The sequence below is a fragment of the Rutidosis leptorrhynchoides genome, chromosome 8 (genome assembly GCF_046630445.1).
Source record: "Rutidosis leptorrhynchoides isolate AG116_Rl617_1_P2 chromosome 8, CSIRO_AGI_Rlap_v1, whole genome shotgun sequence".
NCBI classification, from domain to species: Eukaryota; Viridiplantae; Streptophyta; class Magnoliopsida; order Asterales; family Asteraceae; genus Rutidosis; species Rutidosis leptorrhynchoides.
In genome coordinates this window covers 139664015-139678952 of record NC_092340.1, presented here as the reverse complement: position 1 = coordinate 139678952, position 14938 = coordinate 139664015, and the positions used below count along the sequence as shown (strand labels likewise).

Here is a 14938-nt window from a genome sequence, read left to right as displayed (position 1 = left end):
CAGTACCTAACATCGCGAGATGTCGGTAGAAAATAATGTGCTTAGGAGGATACACATTACGTCCGGATATCATCGATGGTTATGAGGTAACCGTCTAATCCGTTAAGTCAACCATAAAGATTGAAGTTCATCAGGCTTAAAAGCTGATATCTTACCTTTCCGGAGGTTATCCACTGGGAATCTGATCAATCACTGACATTTTGTGTATCATGGTGCGCTTCCCATTAAGCTAGCAAATCTCCCTCATTGAGAAAAGCTTCGACTACCAGTTTCCCTGTTTGATGTTGAGGCCTGGTAGATTTCCAGTCGATTTTAGCAATGACTTTTCAAGACTTTTCGTCACCCTACAACTGGTCTGGACTACAACTTCTGAAATAAATCAGCAAGTGTGTCGTTCGGGAGACTTGACTCCCTTAAGGATGGAATGGATACATCCTGTATGGTCATAAAAGGTGGTCGAGCGCATACATTGTCCTTGTTAGGAGAAACAATGAAGACCGCCCTAAAAAGTTTTCGATCTAGCGTATGGCCCGGCTTCGACCACACGATCCAATCACCGTTCATACGGTTGACACCCGTTTTTGTACAAGTGACCTACGTATGAACTGAATGTTCATGTAGGATTTCACATTCAAAATAATGAACGTGTTTTGAAAGTTCAAGACTTTCTCCTCTAACAGTACCTCATCGTGAAATGATGGGTAATGAAATGGCACGCTTAAGAGGTATACGTACCAAGTAGGACGGTCGGAAGACTTTACTTCCTTAATGAGTGGATCTGAGTCACTCGGAAGTGCCAATTTGTTTCAATTGACACCGGTTTTGAAAAATCCCGAAAACCTTCGGGTTCCATAGCTTTTGGCTATGGGTTGTGTTGTCTAAGCAAACACAAGCACGTAGCTATTGCTCCTGAAAAGGACAGCACTGGTGAAGCTCAAGGCTCCTCTTCCCACAGTATCACACCATTAGATGATGTAATAATAAAATGATATAGTTTCGGAAGTATGCTATACCAAGTAACCAAAAGTTTTTGATCTGGCACGTGATTCGGTCACAATCACGCTATGCAATCACCGCTCTCTCACGGTTTACACCCGTTTTGGTACAGGTGACCTACTATTGAGTTCCCCGAACTCGTAGGATTTCATGTTCAATGGTAATGAACATGTGGAACAACTTTGGCTTCTTGAAACATCATAAAATATAAATACCAAGCCATACTAAAACAAGGGTTTTGGCCGAATTTTTTAACTACTTTTATATTTTATTTTTTTCTTCTTTTTTTTTTTTAACTAACTAATTTTCTCATTTTTTTTATATTTTCCCCTAAATTTTTCAATTTTTTTTTTTACGACCAAAACCCCGTGAAACGTTAAGTCTTTTAAATGTCAAAACCAAAATAATGATGATTCTATTAATAACCAACCCGAGAGATTTTACATCCCCCACCCCACACTTGAGATTAAGTAATGTCCCCATCACTTGAGATCAAAAATGGATTAAAATCAAAAGGGTAAGAAAAATAAAAACTTATCGAGCTTAACCACAGATCGTGGAATGACAGTGACAGATGGCGCTGAACTGACTGCCAGCATAAGAACATCGTCCATTCCCGATCCTCACACCAATACCATCATTAAAGTAGTTTTGCTGAACTTAATGCCAGACTTGAAAAACCGTTTCACCAACACACCTAACAAAAAGAAAAACACACCAAATACATAAATGGGCAAGGTGGTACCACCCGGTACCGAAACGCCTTGCCCCAAATAGGTCTCAAAGTACATCATACGAAAAATAAAAATATCAAGTACAACCAAATCGAAAAGAAAATAGTCTTAAACCAATACAACAAGATCAACGGGCACGCAGGCCCTCATCACTGAAACCCGTCATACGGCCAGCTGCCGTACGGGTACTGCTGCTCATATCTGCGCTGGGCATCCTGAAATCTCTCCCTCTCATCATAAATCGGGGCCTCAACTCGAGGCCTAACCTCACTCCGATAGTATACTGGTTGCTGAGCGATGGTACCAAAATAATTCTCTGGATCGTGGTAATAGAGGCGATCGTTGTGGCGCTGCCAGTCATGACCATAGGCAATCCACTGCTGATCATGGTTTATTTCATCCAACCTTTCCTCCTGCCTAACATTACTCGCCTCAACTCTTTGTTGGCTCGCCCACATTCTGTTATCATGTTCCCGCTGATCACTACGGAAATCACGAAACCCACTCGACATACCAACCTGTATATTACCCACCGATGAAACCAAACCATCCCAAATTTCTTGGGAAATTCCCCATTGCTGCTCACCCCCAGCTTGCACATTTGGAGCAACCGGCTCCGGCTCATTTACACCCTGATTAGCACCCCCAACCTCGGGTGCTTGTGGCTCAACAAACGGCACCACAACATCTCGACTCTCATTCCACATAACGAAATTCGCATTAAAATAAAACCTTAGATTAAAAGGTTTCATAATCTGCAGCTGATCAGTCAATCTGGTACACCTGCTGAAATCTATATTGAAAAACTTTGCAATTCGCGTAACATAATGGCCACCAAGAATTGGCCGTGTGGCTCGAATCTCTCGCGAATGATTTGACAAATATGTGCCAATAAGATTGCACAAATCCACATGTGCACCTCGCGTATACCTAAACAAAATCCATAGCTCGGTGGAATTTACTTTATCATTCCCATTTCGTCGGGCACAAAAAGTACTTGATAAAAGCTTTTGAAACAACCGTAAGTCTTTTCATTGAATATCAGAGCCCTTGGATTCATTTGACACAAAAGGCACCAAACCCGATATTTCCTCCCAAAAATCACGCTCAAGATAGCCTTCCTGATTACCAATAAACTCTGTCTCCTGTAAATACCGTTTCAAAAGATTATCGGTCCACCCTTCAAACAAATTCAACGCTCGCGCTAAATCGAATCGACTCATCGCTCTTCTCTCGCCCCCCAATCGAAAAGTTAAGAACCCTTTATCTTCCCCATTTCGTCTAGTACGAAAGCTTAGAGAGGAGAAAAATTCAACAATTAATTCCCTATAAAGATCCTCTCTTAGGGACATAGCGCGTTCCCATGCATCTAGTTCGAACCCACAATAAGACAACGACAACATGGAAGCAATTTCCTCTTTAACCTCATCAGATGCTCTGTCTAACTCATCCCAGCTGAAGAACCAAGTAGCTTGGATGTTTCGAACCGAAATAAATGCATAGTATTGAGAAAATTCTTCCTGAACTGTTTCCAACCACACTTCCGGGTCGGTTCGTCGTTCTTCCTCCATACGGGCCTGAGCCGTGGAGGATGATGGTGCACTAGCTCTGCTTCTCTGCACAAATTAAACAAAAACAAATCCAGACACAAACATTGAAGAGTTAGCGTTAAGCGAAATCAACATGTTCCACATACTTGCATCAATTGTCATCAAACTCGTTTCAACTTCAATTAAACATTTAAACAATAGCAAGTATCCAAAACATATGTTTGTGTTTCATGTATCACATTCAAACTAATTCCAAAACTCTTATAGCATAAATGTGTTTCTTTAAACAACTAACTTTAAACTCCATATAACAAACTTCATCATATCAACCATCCAATTACATCAAGATTAAACAACTCCACATTCAAATAGTCATCTCATTAATCACAAAAACTCAACAAACTTAACCAATTCCAAATTCTCACATGAAACCCGCCCAAATTACCCCACACTATCTTAAAACATACCATCATTAACAATCAACACCCTTTCAAACAAAATCCCCAAATATTTAACATGAAATTCGAATTTAATCACTACCATAATTTCAAGAATCAATATCATGCATAATCAACACAATAAATCATGAAGAAACACAATAATATCAAATTCATATTAAAGCATAAAAGATTCAATTAAACATAACCCCTTAAATTTTCAAACATGAACCCTAAAATTAACAAGATTAATCAAGATTAATGAAAGAAAAAGCAAGAGATTAGTTAAAATCGGACCTTAACCGGCATGATGTAGCAATTAATTGAAGAAATTAAGAAGTGATTTGGGTAATTGAATTTAGGGTTTGAAAAGCCTTAGGTGTTCTTGAGATAAGTGTGATAATATGTGGTGTAAAACTGATGCATATACCCTAAAAAGGGTCAAATTCGCGACGGGTCATGTAATTATTCGGGTTGGCCCAATTAACTTTAAACAAAACCGGGGGTTCAGTATCTGGTCGCGTGATTCGTCGCGCCGCGATGTTAACTGCCGCGCCGCGGCAGTACACTACCCCTGATGGTTAATTCTTTTGAGAAACGTGAATCCCCAAACCAATGATACCTCGCGCCGCGACCAAAATTGCCGCCACGCGGTAATACACATATTTAAATATCATCTTTAAGTCCCTTTCTGTTTCCAACCTATGCACTTCTCCGCGCCGCGAAGGCCGTTGCCGCGACGCGGCAATACAAAGGGAAAAGCCACTTCGTTTTTTTACAATTCAGCATCCTTTTTAAAAAAAACAATAACCAAAAACTACCACAAATCCAACTAGTAATCAATCAAAATCAATCATTTAGCAATTTGGACTCAACAAACCCGCGATCGCACCTAATTATACACACTATACAACAATGTGAACCTTATTTAATGAGTCGTTCACGCAACTCGTCCCCAACTTCAAGTGGCGTTGGGATCGGGTTCAACGTGAACCTCGTCATCAATCACTAACGGACCATCAACATACTTCTTCACACGATGTCCGTTAACCTTAAAGGTGATACCATTCGCATTTTTCAACTCGACCGTACCGTATGGGAACACCTTAACAACCTCAAATGGTCCCGTCCACCGGGACTTGAGTTTTCCCGGTAAAAGCTTTAACCTAGAGTTAAACAAAAGCACTCGATCGCCTTCGTTAAACTCTTTTGGACCCTTTAACTTCCTATCATGCCATTGCTTGGTCTTTTCTTTATAAATCAATGAATTCTCGTACGCATCAAGGCGTAACTCACCAAGCTCATTCAATTGCCCCGCCCTTAGGCGTCCGGCTTCCTTCAAGTCTAAATTGCACTTTTGAAGTGCCCACATAGCTTTATGCTCAATCTCCAATGGGAGATGGCACGCTTTCCCATAAACCAACCGATAAGGAGTGGTACCAAGTGGCGTTTTGAAGGCGGTTCTAAACGCCCACAAAGCTTCATCGAGCTTATTTGCCCACTCCTTCGGATTCGAACCCACAGTTTTCTCAAGAATACTTTTAAGAACTCGATTGGTATTCTCAACTTGTCCGCTCGTTTGGGGATGGTATGAAGTAGAAACTTTATGGACAACTCCATATCGCTTCAATACCTTCTCCATTTGAGCGTTACAAAAATGAGTACCCCTATCGCTAATTAAAGCTTTAGGAGTTCCAAATCGAGAGAATAAACGCTTAAGGAACGAAATCACAACTCGTGCATCATTTGTGGGTAAAGCTTGCGCTTCGGCCCATTTAGACACGTAGTCAATGGCAACGAGTATGTAACAATAATTCTGAGATTTCGGAAATGGCCCCATAAAGTCAATTCCCCAAACGTCAAATACTTCGCAAACTTGGATGCTTTGTTGAGGCATCTCATCCCGTTTGGTGACTTTACCGGCCCTTTGGCACGAATCACAAGACTTACAAACCAAGTGGGCATCCTTGAAGATTGTCGGCCAATAAAAGCCGGCATCATAAACTTTACGCCCCGTAATTTGGGGTCCAAAATGCCCACCGGTAGGCCCACTATGGCACTCGGTTAAAATCCGCATACACTCATCACCGGAAACACACCGGCGGATAATACCATCAGGACAACAACGAAAAAGATAGGGATCCTCCCAGAAATAGTACTTAAGGTCACTGAAGAATTTCTTCCTCTTTTGATGTGACCACCCTTTCTCCAAGAATCTCCCAACGAGATAATTAGCTATGTCCACGTACCACGGCTCATCAACCTTATCCACCTTCATGAGATATTCGCCGGGAAAATCATCATGAATGGTCGTCTCATCGAGAACCTCACGGGAGGGGTTCTCAAGACGTGAAAGGTGATCGGCCGCCAAGTTTTCAGCACCCTTTTTATCCCGGATCTCCACATCAAATTCTTGCAAAAGCAAGATCCATCTAAGAAGTCGTGGTTTTGCATCCGGTTTAGCAAAAAGGTACTTTAGAGCAGAATGGTCCGTAAAGACAATAGTCTTAGATAAGACTAAGTAGGACCGGAACTTATCAAACGAAAAGACCACCGCAAGGAGCTCTTTTTCAGTGGTAGTATAATTTAATTGCGCTCCTTGCAAGGTCTTGCTTGCATAGTAGATGGGTCGGAAATGCTTCTCGACCCTTTGACCCAAAACTGAGCCAACAGCGAAATCAGATGCATCGCACATAAGCTCGAATGGAAGAGACCAATTCGGAGCAATTATGATCGGTGCATTGATGAGTTTCTCCTTCAAAAGCTCGAATGCCTTTTGGCACTCGTCGGAGAAGTTCCACGGGGTGTCCTTTTCAAGGAGTTTATTCATCGGGTTGGCAATCTTAGAAAAATCTTTAATGAATCGCCTGTAAAAACCGGCGTGCCCGAGAAAACTCCTAACACCCTTAACATCGGTAGGGGGTGGAAGGTTCTTAATAGCGGTAACCTTTGCGGGATCCACCTCTATACCGTTTTTAGAAATCTTGTGCCCGAGAACGATGCCCCCTTGAACCATGAAATGGCACTTCTCCCAGTTGAGCACAAGATTAGATTTTTCGCACCTGACCAACATCCGTTCTAAATTAAGAAGGCATGAATCGAAAGTGTCACCGAAGACCGAGAAGTCATCCATGAACACCTCCATGCAATCTTCTATCATGTCATGGAATATGGCCATCATGCACCTTTGAAAAGTGGCCGGAGCATTGCAAAGGCCAAAGGGCATGCGTCGATAAGAGAACGTGCCATACGGGCACGTGAAAGTGGTCTTCTCTTGGTCCTCGGGCGAGATAGGAATTTGAAAATAGCCCGAGAAACCATCGAGAAAGCAATAGAAACTGTTTCCCGCCAACCTCTCTAGCATTTGATCCATGAAAGGTAGCGGGAAGTGGTCTTTACGTGTGGCGTCGTTCAACTTACGGTAGTCGATACAAACACGCCACCCCGTGACAGTCCGGGTGGAAATTAACTCATTTTTATCATTGGTGGTAACAGTCATACCACCTTTCTTAGGTACACAGTGTACCGGGCTAATCCACGGGCTATCAGAAATCGGGTATATCAGACCTGCATCAAGGAGCTTAACGATTTCTTTCTTCACGACATCCTGCATGTGCGGGTTCAACCTCCTTTGACGTTGCACCACAGGTTTGGAGTTATCCTCCATTAGGATTTTGTGGGTGCAATAGGAGGGACTAATACCCTTAATGTCGTGAATCTTCCATGCAATGGCCGGTTTATGGGCCTTTAGCATGGTAATAAGCTCATTTTTCTGACCTGCTGAAAGAGAAGAAGAAATAATTACCGGAAGCTTAGATTCCTCTTGCAAGTAAGCGTATTCCAAATGATCTGGAAGTGGCTTCAATTCAAGCTCGGGAGGTTCTTCAATTGAAGACTTGCTCCGGTAATTTGAATCACGTTCGAGTTCTTTGAACTCCTCTTCAGTCGGCTCATAGCCGTTTTCCATCAAGGTGGTTAAAAGATCCACCTCCTCAACCTGCACATCCTCATCAATCTCAACCAATGAGCATTCTCCTGAACCCTGTAACTCTGGGAATTCCTGCAAAAACTCAGACTGGACATTCACAGTGTTAAGAAAATAACATGTATCATCAGTGTAACCAGGGTATTTCAAAGCATGGTCGATTGAGAATGTTGCACTCAAATCATCTATCCTAAGGGTCAACTTTTGGCCATACACATCAATCATACACCTAGCAGTATTTAAGAATGGCCGACCCAAAATTAGTGGAATCCTTTCATCCACTTCCATATCCAAAACCACAAAATCCGCCGGAAAAACTAACGACCCGGTCTTCACTAGCATATTCTCTATGATTCCACGAGGGAATTTAATAGAGCGGTCGGCTAGCTGCACAGCCATACGCGTGGGTTTTAACTCCCCGGGGTCTAGCTTTAAGTAAATAGAATAAGGCATTAAATTAATGCTAGCCCCCAAATCCGCCAAAGCCCTCATACAGTCCAAATTACCAAGTAAACAAGGAATGGTAAAACTTCCAGGATCTTCAAGCTTCTCGGGAAGCTTGTTTGCAACAACCGCTGAGCATGCGGCATTCAACCTGACTGAAGACACGTTCTCCAGTTTCCGCCTGTTAGTCAGCAAATCCTTAAGAAACCTCGCATACTTAGGTATACCTGCAATAACATCAATAAAAGGCATATTTATGTTAACTTTTTTAATCAAGTCCATGAACTTGGACTTTTCGGCCTCTAGCTTCTCCAATCGCTGTTTCCTCGGGAATGGGAGCGGTGGTTGATACTCTCTAACTACCGGTTTAGCAGCAACAGTAACCGGTTCCTTAACAACTTTTTCAGCCACCTGTTCCGGCTCCTTTTCCCTTTCCGGTTCACTTTCAACAACCGGCTCACTATCATTAACTAACGGTACCCTCAAATCATACTCGTCGGGTTTCCTCGGTGGATGATACGCTAAACCACTTCGGGTGGTGATAGCATTAACATGCCCGTTTTTCGGGTTAGTGTCCGTCTTGCTCGGTAACTCCCCCGGTTTTCTCTCACTACTCTTATTAGCAAGTTGACCAATCTGCTGTTCAAGATTATGAATAGCTGCTTGTTGATTTCGAAACATTTGGTCATTCTTTTCATTATTCTGAGTAACGGTAGTGACAAGTTGAGTCTGAGATATCACTAACTTCTCGATCATAGCCTCAAGGTTGGACTTTTTCTCTTCGACCTGTGGTTTCTGAAAATAACCGGGAGCTTGCTGCTGAAAACCTCCACTAGAACCCGGTTGGAACCTCGAACCTTGATTACCTTGCGGATTATAAGGATTATTGAAATTCCTATTAAACTGAGCACGTCCCTGAAACTGATTGTTATTCTGCTGACTAATATAGTTGACCTCTTCTTTCTGATTCATAGTCAAACCCGCATCACAATCTTTGCCCAGATGCAAACCTCCACAGTATTCACAACCAACCTTCATACCATGAATATCCTTGTTCATCTTCTCCAAATTCCTACCAAACGAATCCAACTTAGCACTGATAGACCCAAAATCATCATAAGCACCTGTACCTGTGGTCTCTGTTCTCTTAACTGAAGCAGAATGGAAAGACTCATGATCCTGATGCCACTCATGAGAGTAAGCAGCTTGCTTTTCAATGATTTCTAACGCCTCTTCTTCAGTCTTATCCATTAACGTACCACCTGCAGCTTGATCAATACACTGACGCGTAGGAATATCACAACCTTTGTAGAAAATCTGAACCTTCTGTAAATCATTCAACCCGTGTTGCGGACACGAGCGTAACAAAGTAGCAAAACGGTCCCAAGCATCAAACAATGTCTCACTGCTCTTTTGTCTAAATTGAGAAATATCTGCTTGAAGTCGAGCAGCTCGAGATGCAGGGAAAAACTTTGACAAAAACTTATCCTCCAAAGTCTCCCAAGATCTAATCGTACCCTCGGGTTGCTTATCTAACCATCTCTTAGCTTCTCCCTTAAGAGTCCAAGGGAAAAGTCTTGTCTTAATTGAAGTGTCGGCAACCTCATGTAGCTTAAACAAGTTACAAACATCATTAAAATTACGAAGATGCTCGTTAGCATCCTCGGTATCTTTGCCATAGAATCGGCAATCAGAAGAAATCAAATTCAGGATCGGCCCTGTAATTTGAAAAGGCTGAGTAATATTCGGTTGAGTAATCGAATTGCCTTGGCCTCCTCGGGTGGCCTTTAACTTTTCAGCCATAGTCTGAGGACGGGGTGCTTCTCCTTCGGCCATTTCTTCAGTTTCTGTAGTATCAGACGAAGCGTAAGAGTCTTCTTCGTTAAAAATTTCAGGTGGTGTCTCGGGCACCACAGTCTCAGAAGTACTTCCCAAATTAACGTAAGTATCACCCGATGAAACTGATGAATCCACTGTTAACTTTTGCTTCTGACTTAAAGCTTTAAACAACTCTCTTTCAGGCTCGTCAAATGGTTTAACAATTGGAGAATCTGAAGAACGCGTATGTTGCATGCACTACCTGTAACTGCAAGAACACAGCTAACAAACCGATTAAACGCACCGACTCAATTAGAATTAAATTAAACTAAACAGTTAAAATTAACTAAAAACAAACTTAATTTTCAAACTTAATTTTCAACACAACTGTCCCCGGCAGCGGCGCCAAAAACTTGATGTGTGAAATCTAGTATATAAATTTATCACTGGAAATATGCCTGGTTTAAAGATTACTACACACTAACGGGCAGTGTACCCGATCGTGCAATAGTATAAAAATGGTAATTCCAAGATCGTTCCAAGGACAGTATTAACGTGAGAATTAAGTTTGTAAATAAAAGTAAACTAAGTTAAACTATGAAAATCGAAAGTACGAGATAGTTCGTTTTGCGGCTATTTAACGATTAGCCAAATCAAGATAGCTTTGAAAATAAAAGACAATATTTTTGGTTTTTAAGTTTAAATAAAAGAAATGCAGACTCGACAGAAAAATAAAGATATTTGAATTCAATGGATAAAAGAATGTTCGCCTAGATATCCTATTCGCAGTGTTGGATGATTTGTTATTAAGCACTAGTTCTATTAATCAATGCACGCAATTACAGAGTCGGTTTACCCAGAGTTCTCTTTTAGCAAACACGTCAAACTAGGACTTATTGGCTTAGGGTTCCCTTTCACCAAAAACTATCTTTCGTTTGTGACTTAGTACTAGCTAATTATAAGATTAAGATTCAATTGGTTACGCGTTCGCTCCACACAATTCACCCCTGTTTTATTTAATTACCATACCCGGTTTACCCCCTTGGTCCAGTAAGCACCCAATCGGTTAAGACAAATCAATTGGAAATTAGATCACTAAATTGAAACAGGGTTCCCTTTGTTCAAACAAGATTCACTAATCAACCTAGTATCAATAATTAACACCCACAAGAATGGTTCTTAATCAAAACTCATAATTAATCATGCATCAATTAATAAAACCTCAAAGTAACATCCAAACACTTGCAAATATTCAATCTAGACAAACATTAAGAGTTTAGCCTACAATCATGGCTGAAATCAAAATAACAATCAAAGACATAGAATAATTCATTGTTGATAACAAAAGAATAAAACTAATTAAAGATTGAAATCTGAATGATACACGAATCGAGACTTGTTCCCGGAATGATTAATACCTTAGAATGACCTTGAAGATCTCCAAAAATCACCTAAGTTCGTCAAAAAGTGGCTGGAATTCGTCAGGATACGATTATTCTTGATTAGGGTTAAATTCGGGCTTAAATACTTGCCAAAATAGCTGAACCGACAGACCTGTCGCGCCGCGGAGTTAATGGTCGCGCCGCGACATTATACATGAAATTTTGATCTTCTTAACTCAAGTTCTGATTTGAAAACACGTGTACGGCCGCGCCGCGGAGGCCTTTCTCGCGCCGCGGCAATTAACTGTTTCTGGTTCCTTCGACTTTTACACACTTTCTTATCTTGAATCATCTAAAAACCCAATATACCTGCTAATTACTTAACGTTTCCATCCTCGGTGCACCATTAGGAATAACAATCCAACAAAATGCCCCATAAACTTCATAAAACACCACTTTCTAATAATTAGCTCGTCAAACTTCGAACAACTCAATATTATCAATATAACCGCCAAATCGTATCCAAATGGACCAAAATGTAACCGATATCGCCAATGAAAATGTGTATAAAATACGCGATATCAGTGCCACCACTGGCTTTACATACTCGGGTGGTGGTGTTGTAACTTCTTCATTGTTACTCACATCTAAAACTTTCCCATCTTCCGGTGTTGGTTTTTCAGAATTTGTTGATACCATGTTAACATTTTCATTCCGAGGATTTACTTCATTATTACTCGGTAGCTTTCCTTGTTCCCTTTCACTCATCAATCTAACAAGAGTACCTACTTGTTTTTCTAGATTCAAAATGGAAGCTTGTTGAGTTCTAAATGACTGATCAAACCTCTCATTTGTTTGGGTTTGAGTTTCAATAAATTATGTTTGAGATTCAACTAGCTTAAATACCACTTCTTCCAGATTTAACTTTTTCTCTTCGGTTTGTTGTGGTGGTTTATACAAGCTAGGTCTTTGTTGATTGAAAGTGTTGTTTTGAGTTGGTTGGTTATTCGGACCTTGTTGGTTGTATGAGTTATTATTGGGTCCATTTGGATTGTAAAGAATGTTTTGATTTCGATTAAAGTTTGGCCTTGGCGGTTGATAATTATTTTGATAATTATTTCCCGGCCTTTGGTTTATGTAGGAAACATTCTCTCGTTGTTCCATCGTTTGCTCAACATTACAATCTTTCGTTAAGTGTGGTCCACCGCATTGCTCACAACTGATTCGTATTGCATGAATATCTTTAGTCATCTTTTCCATTCATCTCTCGAAAGCATCTATTTTTGTGGAAACAGAATCAAAGTTATAGTTAGAATCGGCTCTAGCCGCTTTAGATGAATGAAAAATATCTTTTTCCTGATACCACTCATGAGAGTGGGATGCTATGTTATCAATGATCTTGTGAGCTTCGGTTGCGGTTTTCTTTATAATGGAACCACCAGCTGCTGTGTCGATGTCTTTTCGTGTGGCGATGTCGACGCCTTTATAGAAAATTTGCACTATTTGAAAAGTATCTAAACCGTGTTGAGGACATCCTCTCAACATCCTTCCGAATCTTGTCCATGCCTCATATAACGTTTCATTTGGCTTTTGCACGAACGTGGCAATTTCTCCTTGAAGTCTCACGGCTTTAGATGCCGGAAAGAATCTTTGAAAAAATTTCTCAACTAAAATATCCCATGAGTCAATCGTTCCTTCAGGTAACGATTCTAACCAATCTTTGGCTTCTCCTTTTAAAGTCCATGGGAACAACATAAGATAAATAGTTTCATCCTCAACTTCTCGGATTTTAAATATATTACAAATCCTATTAAAAGTTTGAAGATGTTCGTTTGGATCTTCTTTTGTTGTACCACCAAATTGGCACTGATTGGTGATTATGTGTAGGATTTGTCCTTTGATTTCAAAATCTGATGCTCTAACATCTGGCTGATTAATAGCGTGACCTTGGCCCGTGCGTGTGGCTCTCATTCGGTCTTCCATACTTTGAGGTTCTGTTACTTCCATAATTGAATTTGTTGAATCTGAATCACTAGAAGATTCTGATTTAACTATTTGTGGTTCAGGAGGAATGATTAGTGGTTCAGGATCTTGGAATTGTCCTTGAATATCCTCCGGATTCTCAGTTGTGAAGTCGGGTTCAAAAGATGGATTGTCGGAAATTTGAATTGGAGTATTTGGTCGACTGGATGATGATTCTAAAGAAAAATCAACGGCGACAATATTGGCTAGATGTCTTGATCGAGTTACAGGTGGTGAACGTATGAAAGGCGGTGAACGTTTTGCTCGGTGCATTCACTGAATATCCTATTAGTTATAAAAATAAAAATTATATAAGTTATCAAATTAATAGACTTTTCTGATTTTGCCCACGTTTCGAATAGCCAATAGATGCAGCAGGGAGCCAGAACTCTTTAAATCGGAAGCTCACAACTCAGCCACTAACAAATCCAACTATTACTACGAACCAGAAAATTTGGATGTCTATCAATTTAATCGCTTAAAATAATTTTTCGTTTGAAATTTTAGAGAAGAAATAGAAAATTCTATGTCCTAAAAACTAGAGCGTTGAGAAATAAGAAAGAAAAAGATTACGTCGAAAAACGTCGAAAAAATAAAAGGTCGAAAAATAAAAATAAGAAAGTTGCGCGTCGAAACTTAAAAGGGATTCTAAACGAAAAACGGCAATTACTTAAAATGATACTAAAATTTTAACACGGCGTCGCAAAATTTTAAGCCACCTAAATCTTAGTCTAAAGAAAAAGCACTTAAGGGATTTTACGGCAAAACCTAAAAATCTAAAAGTATAAAAATAAATATGGCAAAACTAAACTTAATACTAAAAGTTGTAACTAGAGTCTAAAAATCTAAAGGTAATAAAACTTAAAATAAATATATATATTTTTTTAATTTTATAGACAAAATCTTAAAAATATATATATATATATATTTTTTTTTTTAAAAAAATTTTTTTAAAAAAAAAAAATTATTTTTATATTTATTTTTAAATTTTTTTTAACGATTTTAATATTTCTTTTTTAAGGATTTTAATTTTTTTTATTAAACTTAATAATTTTTTTTTATTTTTTTTTTAAAAAAACTTTTTTTAACTCATTTACTATTCATGAATAGTAAATGAAACAAAATTAATTAATTTACTATTCACATGAAAGCGACATGATAGAAATTATTAATTAAAAGTTACATAATATACCCTTGAAGTATTTAATAAATACGACTTTTTAAAACTTTACGATATTCAAAATTATTATTATATTATTATATTTTATTTCAATATTATTATATTGTTATATTTTATTTCAATATTATTATATTATTATATTTTATTTCAATATTATTATATTATTATATTTTTTAAATTATTATATTTAAATTAATATATCTTTAATCAATAAAAAACTAAAAAAAAAACTTAAATACCCCGTGAAGACACAAAAAGTGTCCCCGGCAGCGGCGCCAAAAACTTGATGTGTTCTCTAAGGTATGTATGAAACGGCTATCAGTTTTATATTTATTTACTACAGGAAATCACCTAAATTAAACTAAAACACAAAAGGCAAGTATACGTATC

The 14938-nt window shown here is 39.2% G+C and overlaps 1 non-coding gene across 1 annotated transcript; it reads left to right on the top strand.

Annotated features, from left to right (window-relative positions):
- The first annotated feature begins 12862 nt into the window (after positions 1-12862).
- Positions 12863-12969, top strand: LOC139865339 (small nucleolar RNA R71). Its single transcript, XR_011764865.1, has one exon. It is a non-coding gene; the product is annotated as a small nucleolar RNA R71 (small nucleolar RNA).
- The last annotated feature ends 1969 nt before the right edge of the window (positions 12970-14938 follow it).